Consider the following 14,709-nt stretch of genomic DNA (forward strand, 5'->3'; position numbering starts at 1 on the left):
TTCAAGACATAGTAATCCATAAATACACTCAAGTCACCAGCAGCTTCACTCTCCTTTTTTTTTTTTAAAAAAAAAACTTCAATTTTTTTCCCACTTCTATGAAGATCTGAAATTTTAACCCTTATGTCTTTGGATAAACTTTGGGAACAGCTTATCTTCTCCCTTACTGTTGTCATTCACTATACTTCTCTTTAAAATGCTCTCCTTTGCAAATTATCCTTCTGGAAAAAATAGTTTAAAATGATCTAAAAATAATTCTTGAAAGTTGAAGTTAAACCTCAGCATATGGACAACATATCCTGGAAAATCACCAGATTTCTTAAATAACAATCATACAACCCTGCAAATAATTTAACTGCAATCTTCTTTTGAAGACCATTTTAAACAAAGGCTTCACATATTTCATGCAAAAAAAAATTAGTTTCAAGCTTATTTTACTGGTTAAAATAAATTGATTTCAGCTAGAAGACTGCATAATCATGACTTTTATTTTACTTATTTATTTTTAAATGTACAGAAGGAAATACTTCTCCATGTTGAATAAAATTAAAGGTAAAACAAAAAGTGGTGCTTGTGCTTTCATCATACAATTAAATATTTCAGTTTTGCACATATTGCTTTTACAATATGAAATCATGAGACAAAATTATTTTAATCATTTTATCCAATCCCATTATCCACATCCTACAGCTTAGGGGACTGGATAAACTGCTAATACAATCTGGTGCCTTGACAGTAACAGTAGGCTGGTGAAATACATCCCATCAATAGCCCATAGCCTACACATTTTGCTTACTTCCCCTTTTTATCCTCTGCATTGCATGAGTCTGAAGTTCCACACAGGATATTTCAGCTCAAGCTTCTTTCTCATCACCCCGCCCATTCTGAGAAGCAGAGGAGAGATGGACACAGACCTGCTACAGTTTCATTTTCCTAATGGGTTTTTATAACCTGAACAGAGCTGTCAAGACATTTGAAAGTATGTGTGTAAGTACTTCTTTTGTACTCTGCATGAATATTGATTAATGCAAACACTTTATGGAGAGAACGAGTGTTTTCTTCTTTTGTGCAGAGCACCATCATAGTTGTACATAGACAAAAATAATTTTTTTTCCAGTTCTATGCATGTGATTCAGACAGCAATTTCACTTTACCACAAAATGGCGGCCTGAAAGAAACCACTGTTAAGTCTCATGCTCTGCAGGACTTTTTACTGTGCCGTGATTTTAGAAATGCTCACCCATGAATTTGTGATTTAGATCAATTAAGTAACAAAATCTGTTACCAAATAGAAAACAGAATGGCTAAATACTTCTCTCAGCTTTACTTATCTAACCCTACTTCAGTATAACAGAGAGCGGAATCAGGTTAAGGACATGTAACTGTTCAAACCAGTGCAAGGATTTTGTAGAACCAGTTTCTACAAGGTATTTAAGCATGTGCTGAACTTTAAGCACCGGAGTCATCCTACTGAAGTCAATGGACTACTTGTCCACTTTAAATTTAGCCATGTGCTTGCTGAATCAGTGCCTTGCTGAATCAGGGCCTAAATGCATCAATATCACAGGTAAAAATAAGGGGACCAGAGACTGCCACCCTTGCTCACCTTGATTAGCACCTTACTTCTCAAGTCAAGCAAATGAAATCAGTTGGACAACTTACAGAGTAAGGTACTACACCACATTAGTAGGCTTCACAATCCAGCCCTATGTGACTATATTTTATACTGAAGATGAAATTATCTCACTTATCTTCTTAAATACTAATAACATTTTGCTAACAGCAAGCAAAATACTATATGCCCAAACAGATGAAATGTTTAAATAAATTAAATGAAAATGGAGTATTGTACCTAACTAAAAGCACACACTTTCTACCTTTCCAGCTAAAGAAAGTACATTTTTGTTTAATTATTAGGCCCAAGCATACAGACCTGGTGCAGATAAACACGGAAGTCAATGGGAATTTTGCCTTCATATTCAGTTCAATGCTGCTTCTTATGCCCTTCTTTGTGGTATTTGAGCATAGGGCCTGCAACAATAATTACATGTCCAAAGCACTAATTAATCCTATGTGATGTAGATTCGTGACTATTACCCTGTTAGAAATGAGGAAACTGAGGCAAAGGTTAAGTGAATTGTCCACAGCTAGATAACTCATTGGGAGAACTGGCATTAGAACCAAAATCTCCTGATTCTTAGTACCATGCTCTTATTACGAGACTACAAATGCAGGAATGGCCCTAAGGTGTCTGTGCCCTATTTGGTGTTTTCAGACATATCTACTATTTTGTTCATTCTTTCTGATACATTCCTAAATGATGTGTGTGTATATATAGATATATTGGTTTAAAAAAAAAACTGCCTCGTAATTTTTGTTCTGCTGTCTTTCCCCTTTGCCTCATTCACCTTACACCTGAAGAATGACTGAGGCATTAATGAAACTTTCTTCAATTGAAGAAAAGAAGGATATTTCATAGTGGCATGTAAACATACTTTCATCAGTAAACCAGAGACTTATGGGGAAAAATCTCTTGATTCAGGTTCATAGTTGTGGGTTCCAATTGAAGCATAATACTCGTCCGGGACTTGAACGATACAGAAATTTTATATTTAGTGATCACAACAATAACCAATTTATTACCATCTTTGATATTTCTTTAACTGTTGTATAGGGTCCAGTATTGGATTCAGTCAGGCAATTTTTCTTCCCCTTCTAAATTGTCCATCCTATCCGCTTAGCTTGTCTGCAGATTCAGGGAATTTGTAGATTTCTGATCTATTATGTATTTCTTAAATACAATCATTGTTAAATCTCAATAAATGTACACCCATAGTAAATTTCTTACTAAACCCAAACAAAATTGTAAATGGTAGACCTTGTGGTGCAATCCATGTCAATTTGATCTATAGTGTGTGTGCACGCGCGTATACGTACATACACGTTCTCACACACACCAGCTACAGAAGATATAATTTTGACACAGTTTCCATTGCAATCAACAATTCAGTTTAAGGGAGTATATATAACACACATGTACACAAGCTGCTAATGATTACATGTTTTAGATGTTATGTTGGTGTGTGCAGTTATAAAAACGTAAGTAGTTTGAAATTACATTTTGCTGGTAATATTTTAAAATATTTGAGATTTGTTTTTATTTGAAAAGCCCCACCTCACTTGCATCTTCCAACTTCAAGAGACAATGGAAAGAAATCCATCATTCTATAATTCACTTGTTCCTTCCCTTAACGGTAATGAGCATTTGTTTAGGTTTTTGTATATTGGACAAAGAATAAATGGAGAGGATCTGTTTGCCTGGAGAGTGAAACAGAACTTTTTTCTTGTCCTTCCAATAGAAAGAGGAACTTGCAGTGATTTTGCCTGAACACTTCTAGCCTTGCAGTTTTGTATAACTAATATAAATTAAATATTCTTAATTATTTCAGCTCTGGCTAGAAAGGATACAAGACAAAGGGGAGACTGATGCAGCGTGCCTCACAATGGCTCTACTGATTTCTGTACTGGCCCTTCCTCTGCACATGGTCAATTAGAATTGAAAATTCTGTGCTGATTTCATTTGCTGGAATTTTAAAGCAGGTCAGGAAGAAAGATGTTATTGAAAGGAAAATTCTCATCTAAATAAGAAAAGAACACGTGGCCATCTGGTCTCACTATACCATGCCGAAAGTCATTTAAACTCCGTTGTAGTCTTGATCTTTGCAACAGTTTGCCAAAAAATCAAACGGAAATCTGTTTACATTAAAATACCCTAAATGGTTTTATCTATAAATATGCAATGCACAGTTCATTTCCTATCTGTGATGCATGAGCTCATTTGACCCCACTGCCTTACTGAGCTGGACTGCATTTCTGGCAGGCAAGGTTTCAGTCACTCCCAGCCTACTTTTGCTACATAAAGGTACCAACAGAGCAACCCATTTTTTGAAAGGCTTGTGTGATCCCAAGTAGTTTCTACTCATGCTTGATGTTTGTATTTATACTTAAAGGAGGCACTCAGAGGCAATACTTTTTTTAAAGTCATTAGAACGGGAAGTTTCTATGCGTTGTGCTGTAATGTTTATACAACCAATCGCAGTGCACCGGCTAGCAGACCATGTGGAACAGATATCAAACTCCTCATTTTGCATGGACTAGAATCATAAATATGTGTGAATTTTCATGAATGCTTTGTTTCACCATCAGCAGCTATTTACAAGTTTAAAGAAAAAGTGAGTTAGCAAAAAACAGAAGCCAAAATTTTCAAATTTAGACTCTCTGGGAGACTAATTTTGTAACCAAATTCATATTTAGGTGCTTCAATATAATTGGCTTTATTTTCAAAGATGCTGTGAATCTGCAGTTTACACTGATTTTGGCAGAGTTTGCTGAGTGTTTATGAAAATGGAGTCACTTTTGTTCAGGCACTTAAATATGTACATCAGTCCTAACTGTAAATATCCAGAAATGAAAATTTTGGCTTATAGTTCTTGTGATTCAAAAATGAACTACTCCAGTTAAGCACATTCTGTACATCAATATTCATTTGCTAGCTGGAAAAAATCCACTCCGGTTTAAAGCTCATGTGTAATCCCTATCTTACGTTTGGTAGGAGAATTGATTCTTTTGTAGCATTTTAGACCATAGGAAATGGAAAATTCCCACTAATTATAATTATTACCTTTAGAAAATACACATCAGCACTTTAGTCTATAGCTAACAAAATGATTTTGAATTATACATGTGAAATATCAATGTACGGTTTTATTTTCAAGGATAATACCAGAAAAAGGAAAAAAAAGATTAGCAAATAATGAAATTGTGGGGAATGCATGTTATATGTATATATTTTTCACAGATATATCCATCAGTGTAGCTACTGATATGTTATACCTTTTCAAATAAGATATATTAAATTATTCTTTCAGGAAAGTGTTTAATTATTTGTATTAGAATTTGGATTTATATAGTTTGAATACAGCAACCAAGTTCTCTGTCTTGATTTCTTTGAATTACGCTCTAGAAACCTGTAGCCCTATTTGAGGTACTGGATGCTGTTGTCATTAGGTACAACTTAATCTTATTTTCTCTCTCTTTCCCTCTTTAAGCAACTTACTAGAAAGTTTTATAAACTGCTCAGCTCACCCAAAATAATCAACATATGGGATACCCATATTTGGGTCCTGTTTTCAAGTCTAAATCTAGTATACTATTTGCTGGGGGGGAGGGAGATTGAGTGTGAGTGTGAGTGTGATGACAATGATAACAACAATAAAAGAAAATCACCTAAAGTCATTTATCTTTTTCCTAAAAGCCAGCTGATATTTTGAATAAACCATACTTTCTTAAACCTTGTCAGGTGATGTGTTTAAAAAAAAAAAAGTATGTACTGTATGTAAGTGTGTTAAAGTGTTACTCAGAGTAATTTGATTAAAAAAAAAAAACTCCTTTTCCAGACCACTATACCGTGTATCCAGTGACAATGAAATGCATGAATTTCAAAGAATAAAGTTTCTAGTGTATACATTTAAAAATTAAATGGAAAATGGTTCAAGAAATAAAATAATCTTCCTTTCCTCCGGGTGTCTGTGCTAACCCCACCCCTGGCCACACCAAAATAATGTGTGTGACTATTTTTGGGAGTACTGTGTTCAAAAGACAAACTTTCTGGAAGTAATGAGACACAGCCAATCGGTGTTTCTCCAGGGAGTGCAGTAACTGCCTGACAATTGGAAGGCCAGATTCCCATAGTCAGACTGACTACCTCAACTAACCCCCCTCAATTTGGACATGGTTTACCCACTGGTATTTGAATACCACTAGGTTTGAAGGGGCTCAAAATAATCTGAGAGAATTGTTAATCTCTCTAAAACCTAATCTCTTTCTAAAGATTCAAATTTTCAAAAATAGGTCCCTGAATTACTAGTATATTGTATATACATACATAGTATCCTGTATATGCATACAGTGTTTCTACATAAGTGTATGTGATCTATCTGAACAACATACTGTATGCAATACAGATGCGGTCATATACAGGAGTATACTGTTTATAAAAATCAAGATACTGGATGTACAGTGCATGCATAGAGATATAGTACATCATGCTATAGAATTGTTGGTGTGTGCGCGCATATAAATATATATATGCATACACCTATTTATAAATGCATTTTTTCATATATTATTTAAAATAATACAAGACTTAAAACTGCGTTTGCCCAGAGTAAGACAAAAAAGGGATATTTTTGTCTTCAGTGTTTCTGCAGTATGGGTAAGACTTCTGTGCCTAGTCTACACGTAACAGAGAAATAGGCTTGCCGTGCATTGCGTGCAGGCTCCTTGATTGCAGAGGGGAAAAAAATCTGGCTGGAATCCAGAGAGGCTAGCATAGCGCTCTGTTGATCATTATGTCTAGCCTTCAGGTGTCTCAGCTCACAGTGAGCGGCAGTTGGGGGAGGTGTAGATAACAGGAGAGCAGACAAAGAAAAAAATGGTGTACTTAAAAAAGATTATATGAAAATTCATGTCAAGTTCTCCTTTTAAACAATAAATTCTTTGGGTTCCTTTCTCCACAATGGGAGCACGTGAACATCTGCCCAGGAAGATTTATTTAAGCCATACTTAGTAGTGGCTGAGCCTTTCAACAATTTTTCCTTATTGGAATTAATTTCTTTCTTTTTTTTTCTTTTTTGTTTTTTTTAAGAATAAGTATGAAAATCTTTCACTCAAACTGTTTTCATCTCCATGTTTTCTTACAGAGCCAGACTAACTGGGTCTGAATCAGGTTTCCATTGTCTTTTTTTCTCTTTTTTTCTTTTCTGTTAGTCCAGTGAAAATACTTTCAGAATGTAACTTTTTAAAAGAAGATTTGGACTATCCAAGGATTTCTTAATTTAAATACAAAAAGATAAATCAGTGTGCTATTATCTATTGGAGTTCAATTTTGTTTCTAGGGAATGCGGGGGAGAACTACCTCTGCTTTGTCTGTTGCTTCTGTTTGAGAACTCGTGTAAATCTTACACAGAAAGCAACTTAGATCTACCGAGATCTCCTGGCGAGCAAAGATCTTGGTAAGCTATCAAAATGCATCTCATTATGAATGGCTTATTATTTCTCCCCCCACCCCCGCCTTCTGACATTATGCTGTGAAGAGTCTCATACCCCTTCTCAACCCATCAGGAATCTGAGTGAATTCTTTCTAAATAGAAGGCAGGATTCAGAAATGTTTAAAGCAGCCTGTCCAAGCCCCTCCTCACACTGAACGATTCCAGATTGAATATTTATTACCTGCCCTTTTTTTTAATGCAACTATAAACCTTTCTCTTCCCCCTCCCTGTCCCCTTCCCCCTCCCAAACATTGAAAGAGGTGGGATGGGAACTTTGCTTGATTTCATTGTTCAAAACATAAGAGCTATTTGCCCCATAGTGTCTTTGCTGCCTTTCAGGGCTAATTATAATAACTGTCAGATGTTTGGAAAGTCTGGACTGTCCTTGCCAGCAGAGACAGCAAAGTTTGCCTTTATTTTTTCCCCATTAGGGACAGATCAGGCCTGAGTAAACACAGAGTGCAAATAAAACTGAGCAACATACATGCGTGGGGCTTTTTTGCCTTCCTTTTTCTTTATGAACAAAGCAGCACACTGGCTATGTTAGGAAGCAGTGTGGCATGCAGCTCTTATGCAGACACTGCCCTGAGGGATAACTGATTTTCCCCTCTTCTTTTTTTACTGAAGCCTACAGGAAATATTCCTGAAAGATTCCCAATTGTTTTAGATAATTTTCAATCTCCATAGCCAGGGAAAAATAATAAAGAGCATATTTTAAAGATATGGTGCATGCAACATGTAAACAGCATTACACTGCACACTTTAAGGGTGAAAATAAAAACCGATACTCACAGTTTCATACTGCTAAGTTGTGCTAGTCACTGTTTCCTTCAGTAGAGATGTGTGTGGTGGGTGAATGTCAAGGATGCAGATCCCAATTTAATGCAGAAGGAAAGTACAAAAGTGTTTTATAAAGTCACTCGGAAGTCAGTCACTTGTGCTCAGACATCCCATTGCTGCAGTGCAAGCTGTACTATCTGCAATTCTGAATTGAACTAAATACTGCTCATGTGAAAGACAGGGGAAATGCTGTCATGTGGGACACACAAATCCACCCTATTGGCTCTGAAGGCATAACTTAGGCATCCTTGTTTTTCCACTATTGGTTAATAGTTAAAACTGAAAGACTAGGTCTTCCTAGTGAGTCCCTTTTCCCTCTGTGTGTGGAAGAATGAGTGTAGGATTTTACAGTGACAGGATTAGTTAAGAAAGGGACTGAAGTCATCCTTTGACTGAGACTGGTGGGTGGGGATTGGAGGCTGAGCTTTTTGCGCGCGTGTGTGTGTGTGTGTGTGTATCCTTCTGCAGTCTTGCTTGAGCTTTTTATGTCAGAAATACTTGCAATTAACTTTGGAGATGAAACTGAAAGTTCTTATTTGGGGTTAAGCAAGGATTTTTGTTTTTAGATTAAGGTATAATATTTCAGAGTTCAGTATGGTGATTTTATTCGATTCATTACAGTGTCCTAACTAAACAGATTATTTATTAACACTTTTCATAGATTCACAGATTTTAAGACCAGAAAGGGATGGCTATGATCATCTAGTCTGATAGCCTGCGTAATTCATCCAGTGATTCCTATATTTTGCACAATAAACTTGTGATTAAACTAGAGCATAACTTTTACAAAGCTATCCAATTGCACAGAACTATTATTATGTTAACATTATTACATTTAGTAAGCACTGAAATTTCATAAACTTCATTCTTGCCAAGGTGTAGTAATTGCAAGAATAATGAAGAAAGTATTAGAATTAAACAGGAGGGGAAGAAGATCAACTTTTCTCTATTTAAATGTTCTGCCCATTTGCCTGATTTAGTTATGCAGGCATCAGCGGTAATTTGAAACAGTAGTCAGTCATGTGTGACATACTACTCCAATTAACCCTTATTAAAAAGACCTTTCTGAAATCCAGCATGCACACACACAGTCACAGAAATTAGATATAGGAGAAATCTATCAGAGTTACCTAGCCCATCCTCCTGTCAGTTCAAGATTGTTCCCTCCTCTGCATTTCAAGGGCTTTCATCCAGTCTAGTTCTAAATATCCTAAACAATGGCACTTCTGTCAATTCTATGGGAGAGTATTCTTGAGTGCAAAGGCCCAATTCAGCAACCAAATAGCTTGTCCACACTTGAAAGTTTATCAACATAGCTATTCCAGAACTTCCATTTTGGTAAATTTCCAAGTATAGACAAACCCACAGTCAGCTGGAGCTTCTCCTACATAGGTGGTATGCAGCATCCCGTACTCAGATTTTGGTGTCTGGAAATTTTACTGCTATCTAGCCTAACCAGCACCCTTTTATTTCTTTTCTCATTCATGCTAGTTAAACTCTATTGTGCCACCTTTGAACAATTCCTCTCGCTGCTTAGTGTTTACATTCTTCAACTATTTATAGACTTTTATCATGTCTACCCTTGTCATTACTTAGCTCAATACAGTATTCCAGGTGTAAAGCCATATAGAGTGTGGGGCTGTTCTCTCCTTAGTCTGTGATGCCTCCACAACAAATTGTTTTTGACATGTTATGAATATAGTAAATATAAAAATAAGTTTCCTATCCATTCAACAAGCCAGATTTAGTGGAAAAAATACATACATTGGAGGTTGTTATATCCTGATTTCTCTCTCAATCAGAGAATGAAGCAGAAACCAAACGAATGAATGTATCAAATGCAGCTTTTCATCTCTCTGTGTTCAAATTGCCATCTTGTCTCAGGAAATGTGTTGACGGCGTGCTTCATCAATAGTGAACTGTACAGAAACTACAGGATTAACTACAGTCTCTTTACCCACCAATAGATTGCTATTTAATATAAGAGGAAGGATATAGATTCATGCATGCATACATTAGCTGGCACAATGGATGGTATCTTTGGAGCAGGGATAATGTCTTCCTGTATTTTTATACATCTTCAAGTACGCTGGGGCCCAGTCCTAATTGAGGCCTATGGATATTACCACTGTACAAGTAATTAATACTAATCAGTGCTTGCAACACTATGGTACACCATTCATTCTTCCTATCATCTTCACCCCAAATCTGATTGGGTTTTAGTCATTCAGGCCCAGATTTTTCAGTCATTTACATGAAGATAAGCCTGGGTTGTTTGTGGGGAGTTGTAGTGGTGTAAGTGTCACCAGAATTTGGCACTCGATCATAAGGGAAAATGATCTGCAAGGGAAACGAAAATGTCTTTTTGAATGTTTTAATGTTACAAAATCAGGTGGTCTCTGCTCTGTTTTCCGTAGAGGTCTCTATGGATGACTAAAGAACTATTAGGATTGGATATCATAAGTACCAAGAGAGTGAAATCTGAATCTTCGAGAAGGGATAGGGGTTTTTATTCAGACTTTAAAAAAAAAATTTTTTTAAAACATATTTAAGGCAAATTCTGGACAAACAGATGGGATTAAAATCTTTCCCAGCCCTTTCAGTTAAGGGCTGAAAGCCTCTACCCTAGCTCTATGGTTCTACAACAAAACCTGGGAAGATAAGACTTGATCTTCCTGGTATATCTGAAATATAATACAAGAACAACAAATATTTTTCAGAGAAGGAATAGAGATGACAGTTTTTAGGCCTTTTGATTATGAACAAAGAAATCCCAGGTCATTTTATATTTTCTGTGTAGGTCCCCTTTTAAAAATATGAAGTAATAGTTGGCAATAAAGTAGCAGAAAAACAATTTCTGCCACTTTAACAAGCTGAAGTATAATAGTCCTAATAAGGACAGGTACCTGTATGGTTTCAATAAAATGAGGCTAGAGCAGTAGCATCAAATCTTTCTCTCCTCCTTCCAACAATGTGTTCATCTCCAATAGACCCTTCACATCTGGACTCCAGAACACTGAGGGGGCAGAGTTGCAAACCCTGGGAGACTTTTTTTCTTTTTTACAGTGCTGGTGGTCTTTGTAATTTTGGTTACTTTTAAAAATTCAATTAAAGTGGGAATAAATACTAATAAAAGAAACCTTACTCCAGAGAGCAGTAAACTCTTTGGGTTTTAAGCCTTTATACATGGTCTTGTCTTAAATATATTTTGAGTACTGATGTCAGGTTTTGGTTTTGAAATGTTTGTGGGTGGGTGGGTGCGGAGGGGGATTATTTCAATAGAGCAAATAAACATCTGACTCCAGTTAGCATTGTTTTGCTTTTTCCTCAAACATCAAGGTTGAATGGCACCATTTTCAGGGAAATGTAGGGAATCTAAAGAAGTGGTAATCTACTCATACTTCTCAAGCCATATCCAGGTCTTGGAGGTGTCATGTGTGCATCGAGCACAGGCTACAGATCTGACTGGTGTGAGAGCACGAAAGGAGAGAAGAAAAACCATTACGTGACACACATGCAGATCTTCTTCTGATTTTTTTAATTTCTAAGAACTCTTCTGAAGAGTCTAAAAGCAGACATTCTGTTCTCAGAGTTGCTAACATCATAATACATTAATACTGAACTCTGATATAGCCTGCAGAGACAAAACATATATGCCTGTATACGTATATACACTGTGTTCTCGTGGGGCTTTTACCTGTGTTCATTCCAGTAGTTCATAGAATCACAGAACTGCAAGGGACCTTGAGAGGTCTCCTAGTCAGTCCCCTATACTCAAGGCAGGACTCAGTATTATCTAGACCATCCCTGACAGGTGTTTGTCTAACCTGTTCTTAAAAATCTCCAATGATGGAGAGTCCATTACCTCCCTAAATAGTTTATTCCAGTGCTTAACTACCCGGACAGTTGGGAAGTTTTTCCTAATGTCCAATCTAAACCACCCTTTCTGCAATTTAAGCCCATTGCTTCTTATCCTATCCTCCAAAGGTTAAGGAGAACAAGTTTTCTCCCTCCTCCTTGTAATAACCTTTATGTACTTGAAAAAACTGTTATCCCGTTCCCTCTCAGTCTTCTCTTCTGCAGACTAAACAAACCCAATGTTTTCAATCTTCCCTCATAGGTTATTTTTCTAGACCTTTAATCATTTTTGTGGCTCTTCTTTGGACTTTCTTCAATGTGTCCACATCTTTCCTGAAATGCATTGCCCAGAACTGGACACAATACTCCAGTTGAGGCATAATGACCTTGGAGTAGAGTAGAAGAATTACTACTTTTCTTGCTTACAACACTTCTGCTAATGTATCCCAGAATGATGTTTGCTTTTTTTGCAACAGTGTTACACTATTGACTCATATTTAGCTTGTGATCTACTATGACCCCTAGATCTCTTTCCTCAGTACTCCTTCCCAGGCAATCATTTCCCATTTTGTACGTGTGTAACTGATTGTTCCTTCCTAAGTGGAGTACTTTGCATTTGTCCTTATTTAATTTCATCCTATTTATGTCAGACCATTTCTCCAGTTTTTTCAGATCATTTTGAATTTTAATCCAATCTGCCAAAGCACTTGAAACCCCTCCCAGCTTGGTATTGTATCATACCAACTTTTATCATAAATTTTATAAGTGTACTCTCGATGCCATTATCTAAATCACTGATGAAGATATTGAGCATAACCGGAGCCAGAACTGATCCCGGTGGGACCCCCACTTGATATGCCCTTCCAGTTTGACTGTGAACCACTGATAACTACTCTCTGGGAACAGTTTTCCAATGAGTTATGCACCCACCTTATTGTAGTTCCATCTAAGTTGTATTTCCCTAGTTTGTTTATGAGAAGGTCAGGTGAGACAGTATCAAAAGCCTTCCTAAAGTCAAGATATGCCACATCTACCGTTTGTCCATATCCACAAGGCTTGTTACCCTGTCAAAGAAAGCTATTAGGTTGGTCTGATATTATTTGTTCTTGACAAATCCATGCTGACTGTTACTTATCACCTTATTATCTTCCAGGTGTTTGCAAATTGATTGCTTAATTATTTACTCCATTATCTTTCTGGGTACTGAAGTTAAACTGACTGGTCTGTAGTTCCCGGGGTTGTCCTTATTCCCCTTTTTATAGATTAGCACTATATTAGCCCTTTTCCCTTCCTCCAGAATCTCTCCCATCTTCCATGACTTTTCAAAGATAATCACTAATGTTTCAGATATCTCCTCTCAGCTCATTGAGTATTCTAGGATGTATTTCATCAGACCCTAGTGACTTGAAGACATCTAACTTGTCTAAGTAATTTTTCACTTGCTCTTTCTTATTTTAGCCTCAGATCGTTCCTCGTTTTCACTGGCATCCACTGCGTTAGATGTCCAATCGCTACTAAACTTTTTGGTGAAAACTGAAACAAAAAAGTAATTTACTCATTAAAGTCATTTATTTTGCAACTACAATATTTTCTTTTAGACTGCAAGTACAGTTTTATGTTGTGTGCATAAAACTCTCTTCTTCCTCTTTTCTACCTCCCCTTCCTGGTTGCTGAGAAACAATACATGTGTGAGAATGCCAGATTGAATCAGAGAGCCACAGAATTATCATAGTATGTTAACATGGCATTGCTTTGCAAAAATGCTTTTATCATGATGATGCTTAGACATGATGGTACAGAGTCACGATGACAACATGTTGTCATAGTATGAATATGGTTATATACTATACATATGGTACCTAATTTTTCCCTCCACCACTGTACATAATTATGTGCATCATATATTAAAAGACAAGATCAAGGAATTAAATAACATTCCTTCAGATATATGTAGAATAAATGCAAGTTTGGAACTGGCATGTTGGGGTGCTGTACTGTATAAAGCAATTGGTTTGAAAATATTTTACATTCTTAATAAGAAAATCAAATGTATTTCAATAGTGTGCATGCTGTTAGGTTTCATTTTGTCCAATACATCCAGCTATTTTAATAATTTAATCTTGCTTCAAGAAAATAATTACAATCTATACAGTAATGGTCAAACTTGTAAATTAGCTTGTGACTTAATGAGTGGTGTCTGCTAAAGTTTAAATCAATGTACCTCTTAGCTACTGCTACTAAAGTCCTGCTCTGTGTTAGTAATGCATTGCAGAAGAAGGAAGCCATTACAGAGAACAGGAGCCAAGCAGGAGTCTGGAAAGAGACCGCAGAGGGAAAAGCAAAGTCACTAGAAGTCCTTGTATGGGAGGGAAGGCGGCAGAGGGAGGAAAGAAGACATCATGAAGTCAGTGCAGCAGGGAAGGACTAGCAGGGACTGGAAGCATAGGTCACATCAGCTATAGCTTATTTGTGTTTCTGTCAGAAGCTGTTTTATCCCTTGGCTAAGAACAGTCCTGAGTTAACATGAAAAGAGCTTGAGTTACAATAAGATATGGAAGGATTTTAAAAAAATGCAGAGCAGGCATTCTTGCATACTTTATTGAAATGGGTGTTAATTGTTAAAATGCCTTCTGATCTGATAAACCATCCTATGAAGTATCAAGGAATGAATGGTCAGGTTGCAGAGTTTTCATTTAGTTAAATAAAATTGCCAATGTGCTTATTAAGGCTACAGTTGTTACTTTGTGTGGGTTTTGTGAGTGACCATGGCTTTTTTTTATACCTAGTTTAAACAGTGGATGAAGTTGCATGTGTAATTTTGGGGCACTTGGGAGGTTTTTCAAAGGCCAAAAGAGTAGTCAGTGCCCAACTCCCATTAAAAATAATGGATGTTGGGTCCTCG

The 14,709-nt window shown here is 36.6% G+C and overlaps 1 long non-coding RNA gene across 9 annotated transcripts in view; it reads right to left on the reverse strand.

Moving 5' to 3' along the window:
* The window catches only part of LOC114018314, an 84,656-nt gene extending 76,093 nt beyond the window's left edge, over positions 1 to 8,563 (reverse strand). For 5 of the 9 annotated variants that reach the window (XR_003563705.3, XR_006292688.1, XR_006292693.1 and 2 more), the window contains exons 1-2: positions 7,902 to 8,402; positions 1,934 to 2,031 (exon numbers count right to left, since the gene is read on the reverse strand). This is a non-coding gene — a long non-coding RNA (uncharacterized LOC114018314). Of the gene's footprint in view, positions 1 to 1,933; positions 2,032 to 7,901 lie in introns of all 9 variants that reach the window. The other 4 variants (XR_006292690.1, XR_006292691.1, XR_006292689.1 and 1 more) reach the window with 2 other exon arrangements.
* Positions 8,564 to 14,709: the final 6,146 nt, after the last annotated feature.

The sequence above is a fragment of the Chelonia mydas genome, chromosome 8 (assembly GCF_015237465.2).
Source record: "Chelonia mydas isolate rCheMyd1 chromosome 8, rCheMyd1.pri.v2, whole genome shotgun sequence".
Classification (NCBI taxonomy): Eukaryota; Metazoa; Chordata; order Testudines; family Cheloniidae; genus Chelonia; species Chelonia mydas.